Raw genomic sequence first — 26419 nt, forward strand, 5'->3', positions numbered from 1 at the left:
ACACTTTTTTTTCCAGCAGGGAAACCGTAATGGGTAAGCAACTATTGTTGGGTTCATAAATTTCAAGGGCATAAATGTCAATTAATCACAAACGTGATTTCCAGAAAACCAAAACTATCATGTTCGGTAATGTTTTTAAAACCGGACCAGACATTGAACCGGTGAAGGTACTAATTCATTGGTTCAACCGGGTTCAACCGCGGTTGAATCGGATTTTATATAAAATAATATATATTTTTAATTTTACATAATATTCAAAGCAATATTAATATATATGTAATATTTTTTTAAGTTTACAATATTAAAAGGTATAAAAATATCACAAGTCATAACATGTATATATAAAAAACCATAAAATCAAGTGAAACAAAATGATTCAAATCAACTACAACATAATATTTAAGGTAAAATATATTAAATAATAAATATAATTATATAACTATAATAAAAAAAAATAAAATTGGGGCTTAAAAAAAATCATAACAAATGATGTTATTTGGTTTAATTGTTTTAAAAAAACAATCTCACATGACTAAGAAACATAGAAGAGTATCCCAAAAGTTTAAAGAATAAAAATATGAGAACAAAACAATCCCAAAATGGCTAAGAAACATAGAAGAGCATCCCAACTTACTTCTATAAATAATAGAGATAATTTGACATTCAAAATCATGGAGCCTTTTGGTGAGCACAAAGCGAACTATTCTTTCGCTTCAATTAAGCTCAAATTTTAGGCTTCAATTGAGCTCAAATTTTAGGCTTCAATCGAACTTTTAATTTTTTTTTGAATTCGAGTCTTTTCGATTTCAAGTTTTAATATTATATTTCGAGTTGATAATTTTTAGCTCGTGAGTTTTTGAGTCGAGTTGAGCTTACTTTTAAAGTTTTTGAGTTCGAGTCGAGCTCAGTAATACTCGAATTTGACTCAGCTCGTTGAACAAACGACGTCGTTTGGTTTAATTTTTTTTAAAGAAAAAAAGTGAATCGGCAGTTCAAACTGATTTTGCCAATTTTCAGCCGATTCACCCCAGTTTTCCCGGTTTTCAGCTGGTTCTTCCGGTTCTTTATCGATTCTGTGCTAATCCGGTTTTGAGAGTTAATCGGACATGACAGACTACCGATTCACGGTTCAACCGGTCGAACCGACCGATCCGATCCGATTTTAATAACATTGAAAAAAATCACATTTTTAAAGTAAAAGTGCTTTTGGAAATGACTAACGTATTATAGCTTAATTAAGGTTAAAGAAGAATACGAAAGGGGTGTAATTAAAAATATTATTAAAAAAATCTAATATTTTTAGATAAACGTAATTTAAATTTTTTAATATTTATTGGTTGAATATTTTCTTTATAATATTTTTTATTAAAAAATATTAAAATTAATTTGGTTTTAAAAAATATAGGTTATTTTTTATTTTTTAAAAAAATAAAAAATACAGTAGAAAACATATTTAGTTGTAAAATTTAAAAATGATTTTTGAAAAACAAAAATAAGTGAATATATAAAAAATAAAAATATTTTCACTAAAATTATTTTATAAATTAAAAATATAAAAGCATAAGATCTAGATTTTTAACTTAAACTACACGCGTTGAAATCCTTCTAACTATAAATTTTTTACTTAATACCGTCAAACTTTTTTTTTAAAAAAATTCAATATAACCCCTAAAACATTTTTATATTCGATATGGTCCTTAAACTGAATTTGTTAATATTTTTATATTTAATATATTGAGTATCTTAATAATTATATATTTTAAATTTTAAATTTAAATAATTTCTTATTTTTCTAAAAACAAATAAGACTTCAAACTTTTCAAAAAAATCAATTAGGTTTTTGAACTTAACCAAAAAATCAATTGAGTCAATCTATTACATCATTATTCATCGTGTACTATCACAACAATATCGTGAGTTGTCACGCCAATATTTAGTTTGTCATGTAAATTTCGTGAACTGTCATGTAAACATTGTGAGGATCAACATTTGATTCCATTGTCAAATGGTTAGATTGATTTTTTCTTAGTTTAAGAGTCACATTGAATTAAAAAAATCATACACTATATTATTTTTTTTAATTTTGAGGGCCTTAAATATCACTAAACATATTTTTTTATTTTAATGATATTTTTATGCTCTTGCATACATAATATATTTTTGTATTTTTTTAATTTAATTGATGTTTAATTGACATTATATTTTTATTATAAACTAAAACAATTTTTGTGTTATGAAATTTATTATTGACTTTATTTTTTATATTTGTATAACTCATATATTAAATTTATGTAATGATTATTTTTAATAATTATATTTTAATTTAATTATTTAATAACTATTTGTTAATCTATATTTAAAAAATTAGATATCAGATATATTTTACTATTTTTATTTTTGAATTCAAATTTTCATTTATATTAATCAAACATGTTTTCTAAATTTTAAAAAACTAAAAATAAAAACTATTTTCTAAAAATAAAACAATAAACAAAAGCATAAAATGTTTTCTAAAACCAAACAAACCTTTACATTTTCCATAACATAATTCATTTTCTCTTGAGAATGTAATAATTCAATTGTATATTTTAGTTTAATCCAAAATAGTACTAATATTAGGGGTGAGAGTTTGATCGAGTCGAATAATTTTTTTTGAGTTATTCGAGTTGACGATTCATATTTTATAACTCGGAGTTGACTTGAAATTTTTCGAATCTAGTTATAAAATTCGAGTCGAGTCAAATTTTTGAGTTTTTGTTTAAATTTAATTCTAAATATGTATAATATGATGATATTATTTTATTACAATTTAAATGATTTTTTATGATCATATACAATACAATATATAACAATCCATTCTTGTATATATTTTTATTTAAAAAGTACAATACATATATATTTCTTTCATATATGATATACATATATCATACATAATTGAGAGACTCAACTTAAACTTGAAAATTCATCCATTAACTACTAAAAATTTTGAGTTATTCGAGTTGTATTTTACAACTCGATTTGAACTTGCATTTTTTTGAATCGAGTCAAGTTTATGAAATTACAACTCGAAGTCGTTTCAAGTCAAGTTTTTTTCGAATCGAGTAAAAAATCAAATTTTCGAGAGTCGAGTTTTGCTCACCCCTAACTAATATACAATGATTTTATTCCATTTGTTATTATCTCATAACATTGTCCCCTTGAATTTTAATTGATAAAATTGTAGTCAATGTTATTCGATTAAGATTATTATTCAGGCACCTTAGAACAAAACCTTAGTCGCATCTCTTTCTTCAACTTAATTTTCTTTTAATACTTTTGTGTCGTCTTCTTCTTTCACTTTGATTTCTGTTTAGTCGATGGCGACATCAATCTTAATGTTTGTTGCAGACCGCCATGGACTATTAGTTCTTTTGTTTTTTTATTGTGTCTTTTTTTTTCTCAAGTCTTTTTAATTTTGAATAAGAATCTTTGTTCTTGTGACACATTGTTCTATGTTCTTGTGACACGTTTTTATATGCTCTTGTGGCACACATTTTCTCTACTTTTGTGACACGATCCTTATAATTTTTATATGTTTTTCGCATACTTTGCAATCATTTGGTACACACACAAAACTATCATGATGTTTATTTCTTCATTGGTTTGTCGGTGATCACATATAGTCAGATCCCTCTTTTTAAAAAGGTTGTTTGCTGATGTAATCAGAATTGTGTAGCAAAGCAGCCTACAAGATTGTTTGGTTCTATAACACCCTAATCAAGTCCAACCCGAAGATCCATGGATTATGGTGTTACACGGAACCACCGAAATGGCTAACCCAAAATTTTCCTTTTAAATCAATTGTAAAACACCATGTCAAAGAAAATTCATACAAGATAAATAAAATGTAATAATTTAGTTTACAAATACATGGCTACAAATATTTAAAATAACAAAATACAGAGTTTAATACAAAACATAGTTACAACTAAATAATAATAGAGTCTAAATTGTTGGATATATGAACTGCAAAACTTCACCGTTAGCATTGATTGGAAATATAAATAGTAATTAAAAGGAAAAAATTCATAAACCGTGTCGTGGTAAAAACCACTACCTTAGAAACGAATTCGCCCCGATGTGTGTAATCGCTGCATTAGGCGGATCGTCCCCCGAGGTTAATACGGTCGCTCCGAATTCCGTACACCTGAAACCGGAGTGGACTGCTGGTGGTATTGCTCTTCTGATTGGAAAGTGCTCAGAGAGAACTCACAGAGAGAATTGTAGAAAACACTTTTGTAAGTGAATTGTGAATGTTTGAGAGTGAGTTGAGAAGTTGAATATAGCCCTCTATTTATAAGCTAGAAATAGGGTTAAAATCGTCCATAAAATTTCAGGATTAAATCTCTTCTTTTGTAACAGCTGAAACGTCTAGATGAACCTGACTCAAAAATAGTCCAGTTTCATTGCATCATTGTTCAGCTGTTATAACTCCCGAAATTATATCATGTAACCCATGGAATTAAATCAAATAACTCTTGTAACTCATGATATTAACAGCTTGTCTCTTCTGTACAAAGCTGGAAATCAGTCCAGATACATCTTAATATTTTTGATTTAATTTAGGAAAAGTTGTTTAATATCTGATAACTCTCATAAACCAGCTGTTATCATTTGAAATTAAACAGTCCTCAACAACCTATAATATCAGTTGAAATCTTTCACATTTTCCATTTGTTTTTTCAAAGAAAAATTCCTCAAGAATTTTCTCTAAAAAGATAGTATCCGCGCGGACGTGTCGAAGACACGTATTACCACGACCACGACCACGACCACGGGCGAGCCGTGCCAAGCCGAGACGGACAGGGACGGCGGCGGTGCGCGAGAGTCCCCATTGTTCTCTATCACTCAACAAGGAAGTGGGAAAGCCAAGCCTTAAATACTATTCCCAATAGTGTTTCCAATACTATGTGGGATTGATCATTACCAACATACAATAATGTATGCTCTCTAATAATAATCAAGACGTACTCTGAAGTCTTTGCTGAGCTGGAACTGCTGGCGACGATAATGTTCCTCGACTGGCCTCCGAAGAACCTGCGCACAGAAACATATTCCGAACGCTAAGCTTACGAGCTCAATGCCTCACAAATAACTTTATTATACTATATGTATTCACTAAATGTGCTTGCTAGAGACATAGATATAAAGACATGGAAATACTGATTTGACATACTAATATAAGCATCGTGGTACGACTAAGGGTTCTATATCTCGAAGCTCATAAACCCCTATAGTTTTTCTAAAATAACCTTGGGTATTTGGGTGAGATCTAGAGCTGCACCAGAAACATGGACTTGGTCAACTTACTCCGTCGAGTCTTGGGGCATCTGCGCCCAACTGGCAGTTAAGTGCCTTGGCACTGAATAGGATATCCAACTGCTAGAGTAACTTAAGTGTCCTGACTGTGTGCGTCAAACAAGTCTAGTTTTATGTCATTCTATCTATTGTTGTTTCTAATTGTTCTGAGCTTATTATTCTTCGCACTTGTAGTTTTATTTCATGGTATTCTGGTGCTATTGAGTCCCTCAATTTTATCCCTTAAAAACCTTGGGTTTCTTACCTAAAACTGTTCTTGGGTACCAATACTAAGCTCTTCAATATCGATACTGCCCTTTGGGTATTGATATTAACCTCAGGGTATCGATACTGTTGACTTATTAAAGGTGATAACAAAAGGTTGGTATCGATACTCCTTCTCAAGTATTGATACTTCTGGTCTGTGGTATTGATATTTTCCTGAGTACAAATACAAATTTGACTTTGATGTTTTGAAAAATGTCTAAGTATCGATACTTTACCCTTAGTATCGATACTCCCATGAGTATCGATACAAATTTGACTATTGATGTCTTCTAAGTAAACTTGGTATCGATACCACCCTACAAGTATCAATACCTCACTTACAATATCGATACCTATTGCATAAGTATTGATATTATTATGCCCAAAAACCCTTTATTTTAACACCTGAAGAACAATATCAATGCTATTATTTCAGGACTGATATTCGTGAACAAAAACACATTGTTTTAGGCACAAAAATGACCCCCAACACTCTCAAACATCTTAGTAAGAGAAATCAACAGGTGACTTCACTAACATTTAAAGATTTCAACATTTCATAAATAAAATGGATGAATTGCTCTCTTGGTCCTCTAAGTTTTAGTCATCAATTAAAATCACTCATTTTCAACTTATGTTGAGCTTAAAACAAGCCAAATCAAAACTCACTTGGTCCATGACATCATACAAGGCTAATGTGCTTACTTAAACTTACTCGGATTAACTCGAAACTACTAACCCGAAATTTGGAGCGTTATAGGTTTGTTCACCGCTCCTTTTATTACTTCGTAAAGCGTCTCATTCGATAGAGACAATGAGTTTCTATGAAGGTTATTGGGTTTTGATGTTGGTCGTTATTTTGAATGGAATGTTTTGTTTTTCTTTAGGTTTGATATTTTATTTTTGTATGAGTATTTTGGTGATTATTGTTTCTAATTTTCTCTCTATTTTTGATGTGTTATAATTTTGATTCATTCTATTATTAATAAAATCTATTTTTATTGTTTAAAAATATTATTATTCCTACGTACGTTTATTTAAAATTTAAATTTTCATCAAATATGTCAATAATTACTTTTTACTATGTAAGTTTATGTACATCGATTATATTAATCTTTAATAAATATCATTTAATTTTTTAAAATAAAATTATTTTAAATAAAAAATCCATATATTATTAGATGAAATTTATATTTTTTAAACGGTATGATTGATAAGTAATATATATTTTAACAATACACAAATAACATGTAGATAACAACGCACGAATCAAGCGATCTCAATAATAATGAACTATTGTTGTTTTTTAAATTCTTAAGTTCCAGCATTAAAAATATCATGATAACTTTAATATATATATATATATATATGGTTTCACAAAATCATTCAAAAATTTCCACTCTAAAAACACATAAAAACATTGATTTTTTAAAAAATATATTGATTCACAAAGCCATACTTTTAAACTCCGATTCATCTTAATCTTCCCTAATTACTTAATGGTGAACATCCATGTCAACCGGGGCCTCCACACTTGCGACGCTGCCGTCCTTCCCTTATACGTCGAGACACCCACAAGTACACCAAGAAATTAGCAGCATTGACTGCTGTCAATATCCAGTAAAAATTGTCAAGCCTGCTTCTGTTACGATCATTTCTTAACCATCCTTGTTGTTCCCCACCAGTCGCACGCTCAACGATTTTAACAATGGCCGTGCTTAAACAATTCCCAATTTCAATCTCGCTCAGAAACATCGCACTGCTTATGCTTCTTGATCCATCTGTCACTTCGTCGTAAAAGAACTCCAATTGTCCCACATAAGTGAAAACCTCATCGCTGCCGATTAAGAAGAACTGTGGAAGCAGCCAAAACAACGTCAAAGACGACGGATTAGGGTGGTCTCGTCGTTTCTTCTCAACTAAAGCAGCTGAGGCCATTACAAAGATGTATATGAATAGGCCAACACCCATTCTTTGCAACGAGGGTAATGCCACGGTTATGACCGGTGCATTTGTGTAAGATTGGGACCAACTATACTTCGTAGATGGGGACGAGTATGAGGGCGTTGAGGGCGCTGAAAACAGGGGCTGAACCTGCTGGAGTGGTGAAGTGAGGGCCGAGTTTTCGGTCCATGATGGTGGCTTGGCTGATTAAGGTTGAGAGTTGAGCAAATGAGACTGAAAGCGCTATCATCGATGCCCAAACCGGGAGGATTCTAATGAATGACTTGAATTCTTCTAATTGAGTCACTGTGCAAAGCCTCCGTCGGCTCTTATTGTTAGCTTCAGGATCCATCACCATTGCTGCCTTCTCCAAGAACCTGTACTGTTTGGTTCGAGCCAGTTTTCGAACACCATATATATCAGACTCCATGGAATCAACCTCAAATAAAACAGCTCCACGTTCTAATTGAACCCCATTAAATGGTTCCTGGCAGAAACCACGAGAACCTGAAGAAACCTTGTAAAAGGACTTCCCATGGGTTTTTTGCAACGTATAAGGGTATTCCAGCAGCTAGGATTATAATGGAGCAAAACAATAGCCTATTAGCCTTAGTTGGGACTCCGAAACCCCAACCGAAACCTCTCTTCTCTTGTATATATACCTGAAGTGTGATACCCAATATGGCGCCCATGTTAATGGCAAAGAAGAACCAGTTAAAAAATGAATATTTCTTTTGTCCTTCTTTTTTCATCGGCTTCATCGAACTGGTCGGCTCCAAAGGATGAAACGCATGGCTTGATACCTCCGGTTCCCCGAGAGCTATAAGAGCTAGTGCAATAAAGAGGAAACCTCTTGATTGTCGGTTGCTTGTATGCAGGGCCTCACCGTGCATTTGGCGGTCGCAGGCTGTCTATGGAGGCTGATAGCGCCAGCAAAACCATTCCCTGAGAGAGAGAAAAAAAAGGTTACATGGTCTAACACTGAGCAGAATCAGTTGCAAGCATATGAAATTAACAATGGAGATTCTAACTTACAACTGCATATATGCAAGAAAAGATGATGATGGTCAAGAATCGACCCAAATAAGCATTGACAAGGAATGCTCCGAGTAGAGTTAGAACATAAGCAGCTCCAGTCCAATCAGTCGCATGAGTTGCAGCAGATGGAAGCGATTGGTGCATTTCGAAAACCAAATAAGCCACCATGTTCACTGCTATTGCAAAGAAGGCCAATCTCTCGGCAACCTCATTAACTTGAATTCAAAGAAAGAAAAACAGAAACAAACCCATAAATCAGTGACCACTACCAGTACCATGCTAGTGCATCAAAAACTGCCATGGGAGCGAGGTTAGTAAATACATATGATAATGGAGATGCCTTCCATCCTCCAGCGGTTTGCTTATCTGCAATTTTTCCTCTATTGTCCACGCATCCATTGCTAACCAACGTGGTTGGTGATTCAATTCCCTCCTGTAAACAAACATTAGCCAAACTGAATATATCTGGGTGGCATTTACACACACTTTGTGTTACAATATGCTATTAATATTACCTTCTCATTATCCTGTTTTATCCCTCAACAAAATTTTCCATAGATGGTTGTATAAAGGACTTCTCAAATGGGGTGCCACAGGTTCCATTGTTTCCGATGTTGAAACTCTTGGTTCGGTTCTGCTTTCTGGTAGGGATATTTTAAAGAGAAATAACTTTAGTGACCGAAAATGCCTTATAATATACGATTTTAACCAACTTTTTTTGGATATGCGAAAATGACCAACAAATTTGCAACGCGAACTCCAATTTCGCAACACAGTTTCCAAATTCGCAAATCAGTTTCTGCAATCGCAACGCGAATTTCTTTCTCGCAACGTTATTTTTCAAATTCGCAACACGGAATTTCAAATTCGCAACTCGATTTCTAAATTCGCAACTCGATTTCTAAATTCGCAACGCGAATTTCTTTTTCGCAACACAAGTTTCATTTTCGCAACAAGATTTTCTAAATCGCAACAAGATTTTCTAAATTGCAACACGAATTTTGTTTTCGCAACACGAATTTTAATTTCGCAACAGCTTTTATTTTCGCAACACAAATGTTTTGAGTATATAAACTACGCAGCAGCAACAACTTATAACCTAAATCCCTAAATCACAACTCATTTCATCTCCATCTATCACTCTCTCCGGCGACATTTGTTTCTATATCCAACGACATCCTTCCCCATCTCTAATTTTTTTTACATAATTTATTTCTATATAATTTTTCAATGATTTCTCTCTCAAATTATCAACTATCAACTTAATAAAGGTATGTTTTTCTCTAAGTTAATGATGATATCTAGTTTATAGCTCATTTGTTTAGTAAATTAATTTACAATTTGTAGAAGAAATCATCCAATGTTGATCATGTTTGGATATATTTGTGTTTGGAGGGTCATGAGAGAATGTTCATGGTGTTTACAATATATGCATTTACCATGAATCTTCAACTAAAACTGTCATTAAAAAAGTTAACTTATGAAACTCTAATGTTACGTGTTGCAAAGAAATTGAATTTAGAGCCCTAAGTGGATTTAGGCTATCTTATCAGAGAAAATGTAAAGTTTATTGTTAACCGACAATGAAGATGTGAACGATTCATTGCTTACATTAGTGTTTCGCAAGAAGATGATGTTCATTGTATGTTAATGACCTAGAAGTGAAGTTGGGTCAGTAGCGGGTAGTAATCAACTAAGTTCTTCAACCCCAGTTTATAGTGCTCACAATGTACAACGTTGTATCAACCTCAAAATTTAATGGTTCCGCCACAATTTCATCACCAAGAAAATTTGTTTCACCAATTTCCAATACCAACACAATATCAAACGTGTTTTCAAAACCCACAATCTTTCCCTAATCCAAATCTCAATCAACTTTCAGCACCAAATTCCGGTTTTCGTATTGGCCAGTTAGATATGATGAGCCAACAGAAAAAATTGTGAGTACTAGTCAGTATTCGAAATTTGATCTTGGTCAATACCCGGACTTTGATCTGGTCAATACTCGGATTTTGATGATGTTTCAGAAGAAGAAACAGACCCTGCGGTAATGATTTTGATATTGGTCAATACCCGAATTTTGATGATGAAACAACCGCTGTCGAGGAAGATGTTGTTGATGATAATGAGGAGGAAGTTACGACTATGAATGAACATGTTGAACATCCATTCTGTAATTCATATACCCTGAGAAAAAGAAAAAGAAAATGCCACGGGAGTATAACTGGAATATGCCAAAATTACTTCAGATACCGGAAAAGAGTCGGTAAAGATAGAAGTTGATTGTTACACAAAAGTTATTCGTATCAAGAAAGATGATTGTTTTGATACAAAGGATGACTTGAAGATAGCTTTGTATACGAAATGTGTGGAAGATGGCTATCAACTAAAAGTTAACAAATCAAGCAAGATCGTTTCGAAACAAGGTATATGATTGACAAAAACTGTACGTGGCGTATGATTGCAAAGAGGATAAAAGATTGCAAAATGTTTCAAGTTAGGACTTTTATTGATAAACATACATGTTCAAGAACCCAAGTTTTTCCTCACCATAGACAGGCAAACAAAAAGGTGTTGGGTGGTTTTCCGGCTGAGTTAATGTTTTTGAATGGCAGGGTATATCGGGGACATGAAATTATGACTGACATGAATGCTCGGTTCAAGATTATATCTCATATTCTCAAGCTTGGAGAGCCAAATGTTATGCTTTGGAATTGTTGAGGGGGTCTCCAGAAGCATCGTTTGCCCAACTGCCGGCTTATTGTCACAATTTAAAGCTAAAAAATCCTGGGTCGGTAACTCATATCAATACAGATAGAGATGGACGCTTTGAGTTGCGTTATCGCCATTGGTGCTGTGGTAGTAAATCAATATAATTTGTTGACTCATTTTGTTAGTTACATGCATTTCACATTTAAATGATTATATTCTTTTTATATTATTTTATAGATTCGTTTCGTTTATTACTTGCATGCGCCCAGTTATTATAGTTGACAGAGCATATTTGAAAGGTCGACACCTTGGAGTAAACTTATTAGCAGTAGCCATAGATGCTAATAATGGGATACTGCCAATAGCTTACGGGGTTGGCAAATCTGAAACATCTGATTCATAGACATGGTTTATGGGGCATCTTAGGGATTGCATAGGTCCTATTAGCAATCTGACAATCATATCCGATAGGGCAAACTCAATTGACAACGCTGTTAGAGGTGTTTCCCAGATGCTTCCATGGACTTTGTGGTGTTCATTTGTATAGAAATCTAAAATCAAGGTCTGTGGTATAAAAAATCACAAATGAACATACAGGAAGGCTGTAAAAGCTTATCGGAAAGTGGATTTTAATAAGCATATAATTGTTTTAGACGTTTTGCCTCAATGTGCTCAAACACTAGAAGATGTCGAGTTTGAAAGATGGTCAAGAGTACATTAACTTGGAGCAAGATATGGTTTCATGACGTCTAATAGTGTAGAATCAATCAACGCTCTAAGTCGTCATTCCCGAAAATTACCTACTATGTTAATGGAGTTTTTTCGAGCCTTATTCAACAGTGGCCTACAAGAAAAGAAACCATGCAGGTATTATTTCTTTAAATTCGTAACTTATCATATTTAATATATTTTACTAAGTATTATTATTTAAATTTACAGGAACATTGGAACGTCGTGTACACCATGGACTGAAAAAAAGATAACGAAACGTGTTGTGAAGTCAACGTCATATAGAGTGAACCATGTTCAAACACTTTGTTTAAGTATTGGATAATAACTTAAATGGGCTTGTCGATCTAAATGCAAAGACGTAGTGTATGAAATGGCAAACATCTGGTTATCCGTGTGGCCATATTATAAAAGTTGCTCTTCATCTAAACCAAGATGATTCAAGCACATACGCTATAGATTGCTACACAACAAAAGTATATCGACAGATTATGCAGAGATTGTTTACCCTATTCCAAATCCTTTGAGTGGGACATACAAGATGACTTACAAACAGTTTTTGCAACCAGTCATGGACAGCATGCTACCTGGCCGACCAAAAATCACGATCGTATACCATCTAAGGGTGAAGAGAAGGATATCAACATGTAGTCAGCAAGGAAAGTAGTCATACAAGGTTGACCTGTGGATCACCAGTGCCATCACAATCAACTTTTCCTCTACCAAAATGGATCCTCATCAAAAATCCAAAGCTCATATGGTGTCAAGCAAAAGGAAATCAAAATCGCATCAAAATCAAAATCAAAATCCCAATCACAACCGGCTTTACCTTTTGGGACTTATTAATTAGGTGATTTTTAAATGCAAACGTTGTATTATGTGTATTTATGTGTGAATGCATACATTTTCAGTTAGACATGCAAAGAAACTTGAGTTAAACATTGCTATGATCTGTTTCAGTTGTTATCACTTATCAGATGTTGTCTGTTATCTTTTTGAAGGTGTTTTCCTTGAATTCGCAACGCGAAAGTCAAATTTACGTTGCGATGTTGCGAAAGTCAATTCATGTTACGATTGTTGCGAAAGACAAATTCGCAATGAAAAAATCGCAACACAAATTTGACTTTCGCGAAAATCGCAAGTGAATTTGACTTTTGCGTATTCGCGTTGCGATAGTGTACATTCAACACGTCTTTTTGCCTTCAACATAATGCAGATTGGAAATTAAACAACAAATCAATTAAGCAACATTGTAAATGAGTTGCTATATATGTAAAATATTTGTTCACAGTATATCCAAATGCTCCTAACAATAAGGAGCTTACATCCAAATACATCAATTTGTTCACGCATCTCACTTCAGGATTAACCTGCAGAAATGTTAGGCCATGAGATTTTACACATCTAAAACCAACAAACAACAAAATTATATGTTAACAACACTTGCTCAAACTTACCAATACAAATGGTTGTTTATGCACTTTCAGCACGCGGATGCAGGTAGGCAATGTCTCAAATACGCTCTAGCCATAAAATACTGAAACCACTGTACCTCTATCTCTATTTGTGGAGGTAGAAAATGTTTACCTCCTGTCATCAAACGTTTCAAGCACATGCATACAAGAGGACCACAATCCTCTCTGGCTCTCGCCGTTTGTTGTGGCGCTGTCTCGTCTCTCATCATTACAATTTTGAACTTTTTTGGCTTCTTGTTTCCAGAATTAGTCCAATATCAATCGCATCCAAGTATTTAGCCAAATGAGCGCTCCATCCCTTACAAATAATATCTTTCAATCAGACAATGATATGTAATTCAACATGCTGTCATACTATCGTCTTCAGGGAGGGAGCTGAAGCTCTACGAAAAGCCAATGACGACGTTCTATAACAGGGATAAACACCTGCAATCATAAATAATAATTCAATTGCGCACATCAAATAAAATTTATGAAACACCTTTAAAATATTCAAAAATAAATATTAACCTTATCGACCTCCCACCACACAGGATAAATGATAGCTTTTCTATTACCCAAGACATATGAAGCGTCTCTCTGATCCTTCAAGTAAGCTACGTGAAAAGACGAAGGCATAATAGTCCATCGCGTCTTTTTATTTCTTCAATTTCCTTAAATCAGAAGACGTGACACCCATGCATCAATATGTTGTTTTATAAAAAAATACATATTAGTGAATTTAATAAATTTAAAAAAATAATCAAAATGCAATTAAAAGAATATAAGACTACCCCCATTCAAAATAGCCATCTCTTCAACCCTAATAAAACACTCCATCAAGACCGATCAAGAAACAAATGCATATATCGTCGATTTTGCATATGTCAGCGTAACACCCCTGGCTCCGCTCATGTAGATAAAAATCAACTACGCTCTTAGCTCAAAGGGTATTATCCTAATTGTCTGGTAGTTCTCCTCTCCTGCTGAGGAATGTACTGGCCGGTAACTCATACGAAAGCCAACTCTCATCATCATACCGGGAACATGAGGGGGTTTATCAATATGTCGACATAGTATGCCATGTGAACGGGCTCTTGAACGGTGTGAGGGGCCTCTTGAACAATGAGAGGGGCCTCTTGAATAGTGGGATAAGCCTCTTGAACGATAGGAGGGGCCTCTTGGACGATGGACAGGTGAATCAGACTTCTTCTTACGGAGTCTGGAATAATTGGGGTGAAAGGAGACGTAATGGCACGTGCACGACGTTGATGCGTGAACTCCGTCGTACAAGAAAAACCCGACGTAAAGCATCTACCTTATCGGGCCGCTAAAAATAAATTAATACATAATCAGTAAATAAATAATTAAATAATGCCGAAAAAGGTTATTTGCATTTTTAGTATAGTATTAAACAAACTTACCCATTGCGTAGAGTATGAACCTCATTCTGCAACGATGAAATCTCACGTAGAGCGGCTACCTCATCACGTAAAGTAGATACCTCACATGTAAAGCACCATTGTCGTCGCGTAAAAACTACCTCATCACGTAAAGTAGATACCTCACCACGTAAAGCACTATTGTCATCGCGTAAAACATCTACCTCACCACGTAAAAACCGTACCTCATCACGCCATGCACCATTGTCGTCACGTAAAGTACGACCATCACGCAATCACTGACCTCATCACGTAACTCCCCTTACTCATCCCGTGGAGGCGGAGAACGAGGAGATAAATGTCGTGGCATCTTTTCGGTCGCCTATCATGAGATGGTGGAGAAGAGGCTCAATGATGTGATGGAATAGGTGATGGCTCTCAGTGTGGAGATGTATAATCGATCAGGTGATGGCTCTCGGTCGAGCTATAGAATCGGCTCGATCAGTGATGGCTCTCGAAGTGGGGGTGCTCATCATCCGTCCCAAAAAAACACTTCTAGCTTGCCACCAATCAGTGGCAAGCTCAGCCTCTGTAATAGATAGTTGGCCTCCTAACAATATAAAAGCTCAAACAAAGTCAAACGTACTAGTAATAACTTGTTTATATATAGTAGTATTGTGTTAACTTACATCATTCATCATCGTATATGATAGTAAATCTTCCCAATCAACAGTCGGATCCTCCTCCAAGTAATAGCCCTAGGAATATCATTGTTTTTGATTGCATATTGTGCATGCTGGGAAAAGCCTCAAATATCCAAATCTACAAACAATATAGTACACAAACATTAATTTAGTAATGTTAAATTAATTATAATTTTGGAACATTATATAGAAATTCTTACCTTAAAGTCCCAAATAAAGCCTACCAAAGTGTATTTGGAACCATGGCCACGCAAACTACGCGGTCTCAAAGGCACGACAACTTTTTCAGGTAGCTTCCATAGATATGAACCCCACGGAAACAGTTCCATGCATTTAGGTCCTCTACCAATAATATTAGGTCCTCAGAATAGGTTGTCTGGCTCTTTGCCTAAAAAGCCGGCATTGTAAAGTAATAAAAGACATACTCGGACAATATCGAGGTCATCCATCCGAGTAAAACCATCTTTAAGAAGTAATCAATTCAAGTCGTCGACGTGTAAACTGGGCTTCGCCTTTTCCAGCTCAGGAAAAACCCGAGATAACCATGATGGGCGGGCGATATGACTAGTGTACCGACCTACTTCATTGTGTCTGAAACGTAGACCAGTGATTAAGCAAAACTCCTCCCTCCCAAAACAAGTATACGCCGGTGGAAAATGAAACCATATCTCTTCATCACCACGTTGTATTCTCTCGGGTAGATCGTTAGTCATGGTCTGAAGAAACAAATGGGTCAACATAGCATCTCCACCTGAATGTTGTACTTTCAGCCATGACCCGAAGCAAGTATCCTCAAAATAATTTTCTTTGTATAGGTGTAAGTGTCAACGCAATTGTAGTATCGACGCAATTGTAGTGACTATGCTTAATTTATTCCTTAGAGTCAATGAAGCCGAAAAAATTTTCTAACAAAAACAATAAACACACCAAGTTAGATATACCAAAAACTACAAATTATACACTATAAACAGACATGATATTAAACAGTGAAAACAAAACCAAATATGTTTCAAACTAGCACGGTATTCACCCAAGTCATTATTCTATCATAGTTCACAAAATGCATCAGATAACATTCCAGAAGTAAGCACTTATATAACATTTAAAATGACAATATATAGGTTTAGTGCAGGTTCAAGGACAAATAAAGAGTAGTTTTTTATTCTTTAAACTTAAATTCACAACTGTGAAGTTAGTATTTGTCTTTGTTTTTTGTTGAAGTAATGTAATTCATTCAAGTTTCAATTTTCAGAATAAGAGTAGTTTCTGAAACTTAAATTCGCAACGCGAAACTAAAATCGCGTTGCGAATTTCATTTTCGTGTTGCGAATTTAAGTTTCAAAAATTATTCTTCTGCATTGCATTACTTCAACCAAAAGACAAAACAAAGACAAATACTAACTTCACAGGGTTAAAGACTAAACAATTTAATAATATTGGCAGCAACCGAATGAATTTACTAAGCAAGCTAAGTGAAATGGTTAATCTATATATTGAAATTACCAGTAAATTTATCATTAACTTAAATATGAAAAATCTAATAATAAGATAAAAATTTCAAATAAAAATAATTAAAAAAACTAACATTCGATGGTTGATTTTCTATTTGTGGCTGTGAATGGTTGTGAGGGTGGTTCTGAGAGATGGAGATAGAGGGGGTCGTCGGATATGGGGACGGATTTCGCCGGAGATGGGGACAGATGTCGCCGTAGAGAGTGAGAGATGGAGATGGGACTGAGTTGTGATTTAGGGTTTTAGGTTATGAGTTGTGATTATATTGTTTACATTTGTGTTGCGAAATTAATATTGTGTTTCGAATTCGAAAATAAAATTCGCGTTGCGAAAATAAACGCGCTTTGCGAATTTGACTTCTGTGTTGCGAATTACAAATTCGTGTTGCGATTTACATATTCGCTTCGCAATTTTCCACGCGATTTACATATTTGCGTTGCTAATTTAGAAAATCGCGTTGCGGAAAAAAATTGTGTTGCGAATTTCAAAATTGAGTTGCGAAGCGAATTTGTTGGTCATTTTCGCAAATACAAAAAAAAATTGGTTAAAATCGTATATTATAAGATATATTATAAGGTATTTTCGAACACTGGAGTTATTTTATCTATTTTAAATGAGTTTATTATATAAATAAAATGAGTTATTATATAAATAAAAGATCAATTTACCTACTGAAAAATAAAAACTTTAAACAACCGTGTACCTTCTTGTCATGTAGTTTGACCGATTTGCTTTGTTGTTTACCGAGTTTGTGCTTGAAGCTACGGGGTAGATGATGGTTTCTCGACGGCAAAAGGGATAATCGGTCTTTTTTATTTGTAGAAAGCGTCCAACTTCCAAATGGAGTTGTGCCGAAGAGCCACAAGCTGAATTAATGGTTAGATGCTGGCGATGATTTGTTGATTATTTGATCAAATCTGGTAATGAATGAGCCACTCGAAATGGCTGGCATTACCTTTTCTGTAGGGATCCTTGCCTGATCGGGTTAAACTCGGTTTTTCTATATTGTACCTGTTTTACTCGTAGAAAAAAAAACAAAATCTTTTTTTTTGGTTCAAGGTTACGTCAGTTTAAATTATGAGTTTTGCTATTTGGGTTTCTAAAAGGGCATGGCCCATTGTTGAAGCAGGCTCAAAATTATTGCAGATATGATTGCACAGTTGGTTTAGTCTCAGCAAGCGAACTTTTCTTACTGGCAATGTAAAATTCTCTATTTTCCACGTCTAAAGTAGACTTACAAATTGTTCTAGGATGCACTTCGACATAATAAGTGATACTCGGAGGAACATGCATAATTATTAAAAAAGAGTGTGCCATGAAAATCATGGCTATGATTATGAACTGTAAGTACAGACATTCATGTAGCTAAAAGCTAGTTTTTAGGTTACATGCACCATGGGGATTGCAAGGCGTCCCAGTCAGTGGCATCGACAAGATTTGTACCAAGAATGCCTGGAATCATTGCAAAATCCAACGACATAGCAGCTTCTGCCCAAATGGAGTCATCTAAAACAGGCAAGTTCACACTCATATTCTCCAAACCCCACCGCTTTCATCTTCACTCTCCCCAAATCGGCATTGTTATCCGCCATGTTCCCTGGATAACCAATGTTCTCGTTGGGGAAACACACGTCAACTGAATTATTATTGTTCAACGGAGTTGCATCATTGACGCTGATAATAATTGGGCTATTTGATGAACTCGTAGCTATTGGGGCGACCTGAGAATTGGGTGGCAAGTTGAGCTTGGCACCCGAGCCGTAGAGTTTACGTGCGGAAGCATCGTAAGTGATTGCAGCTTCAAGAGCGGTGTCAAAAGTTCCAAGCCAAAGACGACCACCACGGTTGGGTTCACGAATTTCAGCCACCCATTTGCCCCAAGTTCTTTGCCTTACGCCTTTGTAAGTGCAAAGAGCATTCTCCGGACCTCCTTTCCCTCTCATGCACCCTTTTCTCGAGCTCGCTTGTGCAGCTACTTTCTTCACTTGTTTTCTTTCTCCAGAGCCACCCATGACTCAAGCTGACATTGTTCCAAAAAGAATCAGGGTCCAAGGTAGGAAATATAACAACAAAAGTAGTAACTGATACGCACACTATTCGACCGTAATTAAACGATAGAAAGAGAGATAGAATTAAGACCTCAAATGGTGGGGGTGTAAAGTAATTAAGCTTTTATAGAACGTGTCTTAAGATGGGTTTGAGAGATACATGTCGAGGAAAGCTAGTTTGCACGCGTCGACAGTAAAGCTCATTGGCATCTGTGATAGCCACACTTGGCCTAGATTCATTATAGTCTGTAAAACAAACTCAGGGTCAAACAGTGAGTTTTTGGAGTTTGGGGAGGGATAGAGATCAACTGGGAATGACGTGTTTGGAGGATAAGAACGTCCGAGGGTTGAGAGGAGGACACGTTATAAACGATAAATGATAATGCGTTTCTTAATACGTGGGAGCCTAATCACTACTTCATCTGGACACACTTTCAAGAATGCCCTTCATTCATGCATCCCTGTCATCGGGGCCCATCCTTCTTGCTCTAAAAAAGGTATTAAAAAGAAACACAACGATTTCATTCTAGTAAATCGATTTTTATTTTCAAGTTCAGGAAAAAAAAGGTAATGAATGCTCGACAAAAACTAGGCACTTTAAGTAAAATATAAGTTCTATATCTCCAAAATCAAATTAAAGTTTTTAAAATAACAAATTAACTCAAATCAAAATATTAAAATCGGCCAATAATCAATTTGAATTTTAACCGGTTCTTTTTATAAGAATTAGGAGTCTCGTTAAAAATTTCTTTTAATCATCAAAATCCTAAATCGTATGTCAACGAAAATTAGAATGAAGAAAATAGTATCTCATGATTTATTAAATAAAAATCAATACAACTTAGAAGAAAGAACACACTAATCTAGATACAAGCACCAAATCAAGAAAAAACAAAAAACCTTTAAGAAACCCTCCTAAAAAAAAAAAAAAAAAAAACAACCCTATCCGATATCAACTCACACCTATCCCGAGCCACACAACACTAAAAACCAAAGTAACCAAAAACAACACTCAAATCTATTAATGTGAAAAAACACAACCGACTCCAAGAGGCGAACCCTATGCATATTTGGAGAAGCAACACAATCCAATCAATTAAAACTACTTCAAAAACCACTAATAGACCAAAGCCCAAGCTTCCTCCGAGACACTTAAGCAACCTCAACCTTTTACTTATTGTTTTTTGATTCGCGAGGTATTTTTCCTTCCCGAGCTTTGGGCCCTTCCTAAGACCCTCCTTGCAACCAGATTGAATTAACCTATTGCCGCATTAGAAACCAAAAGACCCATATTGAGACCGTCTTCCAGGGCATGAGACTTCACAACGTTTTGATATGATCGATCGAGGGCACTAGGTAAGGAAGACCCCAAAACTAAAATTAGCCTTGAAACTAAACCAATCTCGCCACCGGTAGTTCCACCACCATGTACAACTTCTTTCCCAAGTTGATTTGACAAATTTTCCAACGATCCAAGTGGAAAGGAACTCGGTATAACCTCAGGGGAACGTCGACCAATAGAGGAACTTCAATTTGAGTATTGGAGTGGGCCAATGCAGCCATGCTCGACTTGGAATTCTTGGATTTGTCGTTATCAGAGCCAAATGTCTTCTCTTCCTCGGGATCCCAAGGAATATGCTTGAAACTCGGATCGATCTCGCGAACCAGTACTTTAAACGATTGGCGTTCAACCTTAATCCTACTACCTCGTCAATTCTAGAGATGGTATTTGTGAAATTTTGGATTTTTGCCCAATCAAAGGACGATGGATATTGGGAATTTTCGTCTATAGCAATAATTCTCCCCCACTTTAATGCTATGTTTGTAAAGGTATCCCAGCTCTAGCATGAAAAAGAATCCCTTCGCAAACCAACCAAATATGTCGACTCTCCACCACCAAGTTTTTGACCATGATTCAAACCTACCGAACCACTGCCAGAGACTCCGAATTATCAACCTTCATTCTATTCATTAACATCGAGTTTTCAAAAACACAATAAGACAACATTTCAATAGCTCTCATCAACGAAAAACCATTAAGAACTTTTTCATGCATCTGTCTACGAGAACTTACTATACCCCTAGGTTAACTACAAATCATCTTATATTCTTATTTACGTGCTACACATTATCAAGGGATCTACTAAAGATCACTAATAACACAAGTTAGATCATGTTGGGAAACTAGTATTTTCATGAACATCAACATTGGTTAACTGATGTCAGTGCAAAAATCAATTAATCTTGATGCTTTTTCCCATTAATCCACAGCTGAAAGTCCGACCCTAAAGCTCTCCATGTGCGTAATAGGAATTCGAAGGAAAGAATACAGAAACATGATACTGTAGACAATCTTTTTCATTCATCTAAGCACTTAATGATTGTCGTAAGTGAAACTAAAACAATCATTTGCTTAATCCATAGTTTCAAAATCCCATCGAAGATATGACAGTGAGCACCCGGGGAGCTATATACATATTCAAAACAGCAAAAACTTTTGCAAGTTGCAGATCTAAAAAATGGCAGTACTTAGCTTTTAAGGGAGTCGATCTTGTATCATTATGAGTGCATGGACCAAAACAGTTTAAGGATTCATTGGCAATGGAGAAAATTTGGTGTAAGCTTCACATAGGCCGCAGTACTCCATTTATCTCACATTTAGTTCCAGTGCCTCGCTTAAATCTCTACACTTCCTCTGGGCAGCCCTTATCTCCTTCAACATCTCATTTACTTGGATGCCCTTCCTGCTCAATATCCAAACAACTTACACTCAGGCAGCTTATCAAATCTTGAACCTCAAAATCCAGTATCAAGATGTAACTTCTAATGAGCCAAGGAATTAGAGATGCAAAACAACAATAATTAAGAAGACAGTACTTACAAAACACACCAACAACAGCAGCTGGCCGGGGATAGTCCTCAATTCCTTTATCCATTTTATCATCACCAGAAATTGCTGAACCCATATCACTTTCAGTGGGAATGATTCAAGTTCATCTCTAGAGCTCATTTCCAACTCAGAATGTACTATATCACTTCCAATTTTTAAGATTTCTTCAGTTAAATGCGGAAGCTTATTCCTTGCCTAAGGTAGCAACCAGATACGTTTTAGATTTTGTTGAAAAGAGACATATCAGACATGTTATATGCATAACTCTCGCACATAGGACACACTCTCAAGAGAGGATAAAACCCTATCAGTAAGAGATACCTCAGGAAGGTCAATCTTGTTGAGTACAATATATGGTCGTTCTAGGTAATTTGGATTGTACATCCGCAGTTCCTGCAAATCAATAATTGCTAAGGTGATTGGTAAGAGGAGCTGAATTGAGTATTCATTCTGAGACATGATATATTTAGACGTCAATAGTTGCTGAGGCAAGACTTTTATCTTTAACAATGTCTGTAGAACTTAAAGCACAACTTTAAATATTTTTAAATGCCAAAATTGATTTCCAAAGTCCAAACACGAAATTTACCCCCAACCCTCCAACAATATGTGTTTTAAAACCACATAATGCGAAAAAGCTACAACTTAATAGTAAAACCAATTATTCCATCAATGAAAAGATAAAAATAAGACGATGAAAAAATGTTAATGAAGTGCATATAAAATAAGAAAAGATAAAATATGAACAATGGAAGACATACATCTCTGACAGTTCGGTAGTCATTCAAAGGATCCCCAGTTGATGTGTCGACAACATGGACCAAGACAAGTGTCCTCCTTAAATGCCTCAAGAGATTGCGACCTAGACCCTAACGATTATAATGCCTCAATTACAAACAATACGATCAGAATAAGCAATTTAACAAGTTGAAAAAGACAATTACCTTGCCCAGATGAGCACCTTCTATGAGACCAGGCAAATCAGCCTATGTTGCTTCAGATGAATATTTACTGCTCCTAGAGCAGGGTCACCATCAGGCCGCCCAAGATTTGGCATCAACGTTGTGAAAGGATAATCAGCAATATCTGGTTTTGCAAGTGTAATGGCAGCTGAAGTGTTGACTTGCCGGCATTTGGAAGCCCCCTGCTGGAAAAATTAAACTATCAGCATCTACATTTTGTACCCAATTTGGTGCACTATAATAAACTATTATGTTTTTTTTTCTTGTGAACTTCCCTAGTCACAAACACAGATTACAAGGAAATGCCAATCAAACCATGCTATACATAAAAATGCAAGAAAATGGAAAATAGGATTGCGGTACTTACAACTAACCCAGCATCAGCAACAACTCGAAGAATCAACTCCAAACTAACCTCCTCCCCAGGCTGACCAAGAATTAAAACCTACAAAAAAAAATGAATTTAACACAACAAACAGAAAGAAATATTGCATTGTTAACCCCCAAAACCATGAGTTTTCATTCAAGTGAGTTTGTGGTAAAAGACACCTTATCGCTTTCATCTCTGATTATGTTTGTGGTTAAAGACATCAACTTTTTCCTTCCGTGTTCTGGCATTTCTAACAAGCTAATCTGCCACAAAACAAAGAAAATTAAACCATCAAACAATGGTGATATTGAGGATACAAGTTATACAGTATGCTTAAGAACAGTGTATCCAAAATCAAACAGGATATGACCAGATTCATTGAAATCTTGTTATTATCAAACCCACCACATTCTATGTTTTATGATCATTGACCGAGAAAGGAAAGGCATCAAATTACTAAACATGAGACTATAATTTGACATTTTACTGAGTAATTTGAAGTTTCTATGGGTTTGAACAACTAAGTTGTTTATTCTTACCCTCCTTGACCACCCCTAGCAACAAGTACTTCATCACCAGGCTGCGCTAGGTCAGCCAATAAACTTCCCACGTTTGCGTTTAACAACTGTGCCTGCAAATTAGTACAAACAGTAAGAAACATCTAAATATTGTTAATACCATCTCACCAGGCCCGCAAAGAACATAAAAACAGGGTTCTTCGCGGTATGCTCTTATATACTCGAAGATACTTTAACAATTGAAATTCGATGTTAAAGAAGAAAAAACAAATGTTATGGATGGTATATTACAAACCGAGGAACAGGGATACGCAAAGTTGGGGCAGCAAGGCCATCACGCGACTGAGAAGTTAAAACACCCATGGCATCGACATTGCCACCACGTTTTGCATTATACCGGCACTTCTCGTGAAGTTCCAATAACGTATCTTTCCCTTCATCAGCATAAATTACTACATCACCGCCGTGACCACCCACTGGAAGGATAAGCGACCCATCAAAATCCCTTTTATACGAAGGCTTCTTCTTTGACTTTCTTTATTCTCATGTTTTCCTAGCGACTTCACAGCTCGTGTTGGTTAGGCATTGTAAGGACGGCACCATGACCGCCATCACCCGAACGGACGGTGATGATTACTTGATCAAATACTTATGAGGTTCTTTCAGTAATGTCGTGGGGTTTGTGGAAGGCGACTCTTTGGTTTTCGTGAGTCTGGACTTTACGTACAGAGTCTCCAGTTCCCAGATTTGCTTCAGTCCCAATTATGCCTAAAAAAAGTAATCACATAAAAAAAAGGTCAAAATTGGTTAAGTTTCATGTAAAAGAAATCGGAGAAGAAGTGAAATTGAATGGAGAACATAGAAAAGTTAAAATGCACACCCTGTGCTTGTGGAAATGGGGAGCAGAGGACCAAAGAAGAGTTTGTCGGTATCATTCAATTGTCGTTTCGGTAATTAAAATATAATAAATTAATAATGTAACGGATCAAAATGTAATTTTTTAAAACTAATAAACAAAATTGAAATGTAAGTGAGCATTCTTAGAATTATCCTTTCAGTTTAGGTAAATTATTTTTCACTCAACTTCTTCATTCTCTTATGTTGATCACTAATATTAAATTCTTTTAACTAATTAGTAAATTTTTGAATTATTTCTTTGATTACTCAACAGTTAAATCATAAACGAAATGACAAAATCAAAACAACATTATTCTGGATTATGTAAAAGTAAACTCTTTTTCATTTTTCTCTTTTTTTCCTCTATTGAAACCACTTCAGATTCTAATAGTATCATTTGATCATTATTGTCATTTAAATTTGACGAGTTTCAATTTTTCTACGAAAACTTAATTCTTCTTTGAGTTTGATAATTCGTGTAATTAGAAAATAGTTTAAACTTCACAAACTGAAATAGATAAAAAAATTAAATAGAGTAAATTATATGTTTAGCATAAATTGTTATTTTATTTTATTTTAGTATTTTTTTTTTATTTTTTAAAAAAAATTATATGTAAACAATTTTTTGATTCATTTAAGGACCTCATCATTAAAAATTTAATGGCATAACTAACGAAGCATTTATAATTATTTTTTAATTTAATTATTACTATTTTAATCATTGTTTTCTTAAAGTTAATACTAATAAAAATAAGTGCTTAAATATCTTTTTTATTAGGTGTCTAAACTTTTTTTTCGGTCAATACATGTGTCTAATGGTTTCAACGTTACACTTTTAAGTGCATAAGCTTAAAGGATATTAAATTCTTCCATTTAGTGGCATGTATTATGCTAAGGTAATTTTGAAAATTTTTATTTTCTAAAAATATAAATTTTTATAAAGGCAACATGTGTCATTTAATGACATAATGTAATGGTGGTAACAGTTCAGACACCTAAAAGTTTAACATTGAAAATATTAAGTATAATTGACCAAAAATATTTGAGCACTAAAATAGAAAAAAAAAACGTATAGTTTGGGCTCAGATGAAGCCTAAAGTTTTTTTAAAAATAAAAACCTCGTTAAAAACCCCTTTGTAACTTGATTTTACCGGATAAAATTGCGACAGCGGAAGAGAAAAAGAGTACCCAATATGTAATATATTATAAAGCGTAAACTTTGCAAATAGTCTCTTTTGTTTTCGATACGATCAACTTTGATCATTAATTTAAAAATTAAGGGTAAATAATCTCTAATGTTATCGATCCGTTTAATTGTAATCTATCACCATTAATTCCATTAAACATTTAATGAAAGTATTACATGTCAACTAATTTTTTTTAAAAAAAATCACGTGTTCTTCTTTCTTTGCAAGTTTTAACATAAAAAAAAAAAATCAAGATTCTTCTGTTAGTTTCAAACATAAGAAAATTCCAGCCCAAAAATCCATAGTAAAAGAAAAAACTATCAGAGCTTTAACAACACAAAATGCTCATTGACGACGGGCACAATTAAGTAGCCCATCTGTCTCCAAAATCCTAAACTTTGGTGCCTAAATCACTCTACAATGCTTAATCTAGACGTTGACATTAATTATAAGCTAGTTAGCCTAACG

The 26419-nt window shown here is 34.7% G+C and overlaps 3 pseudogenes; all 3 read right to left on the minus strand.

The window, feature by feature from the left end:
* Positions 1–7049: 7049 nt before the first annotated feature.
* LOC120121275 lies at positions 7050–13380 on the minus strand (annotated as a pseudogene).
* Positions 13381–18463: 5083 nt separating this feature from the next.
* LOC120121269 lies at positions 18464–19121 on the minus strand (annotated as a pseudogene).
* A 2513-nt stretch (positions 19122–21634) lies between these two features.
* On the minus strand, positions 21635–24821 carry LOC120121276 (annotated as a pseudogene).
* Between the last annotated feature and the right edge of the window lie 1598 nt (positions 24822–26419).

This window comes from Hibiscus syriacus, unplaced genomic scaffold, assembly GCF_006381635.1.
Source record: "Hibiscus syriacus cultivar Baekdansim isolate YM2019G1 unplaced genomic scaffold, ASM638163v2 tig00110367_pilon, whole genome shotgun sequence".
Lineage (NCBI taxonomy): Eukaryota > Viridiplantae > Streptophyta > Magnoliopsida > Malvales > Malvaceae > Hibiscus > Hibiscus syriacus.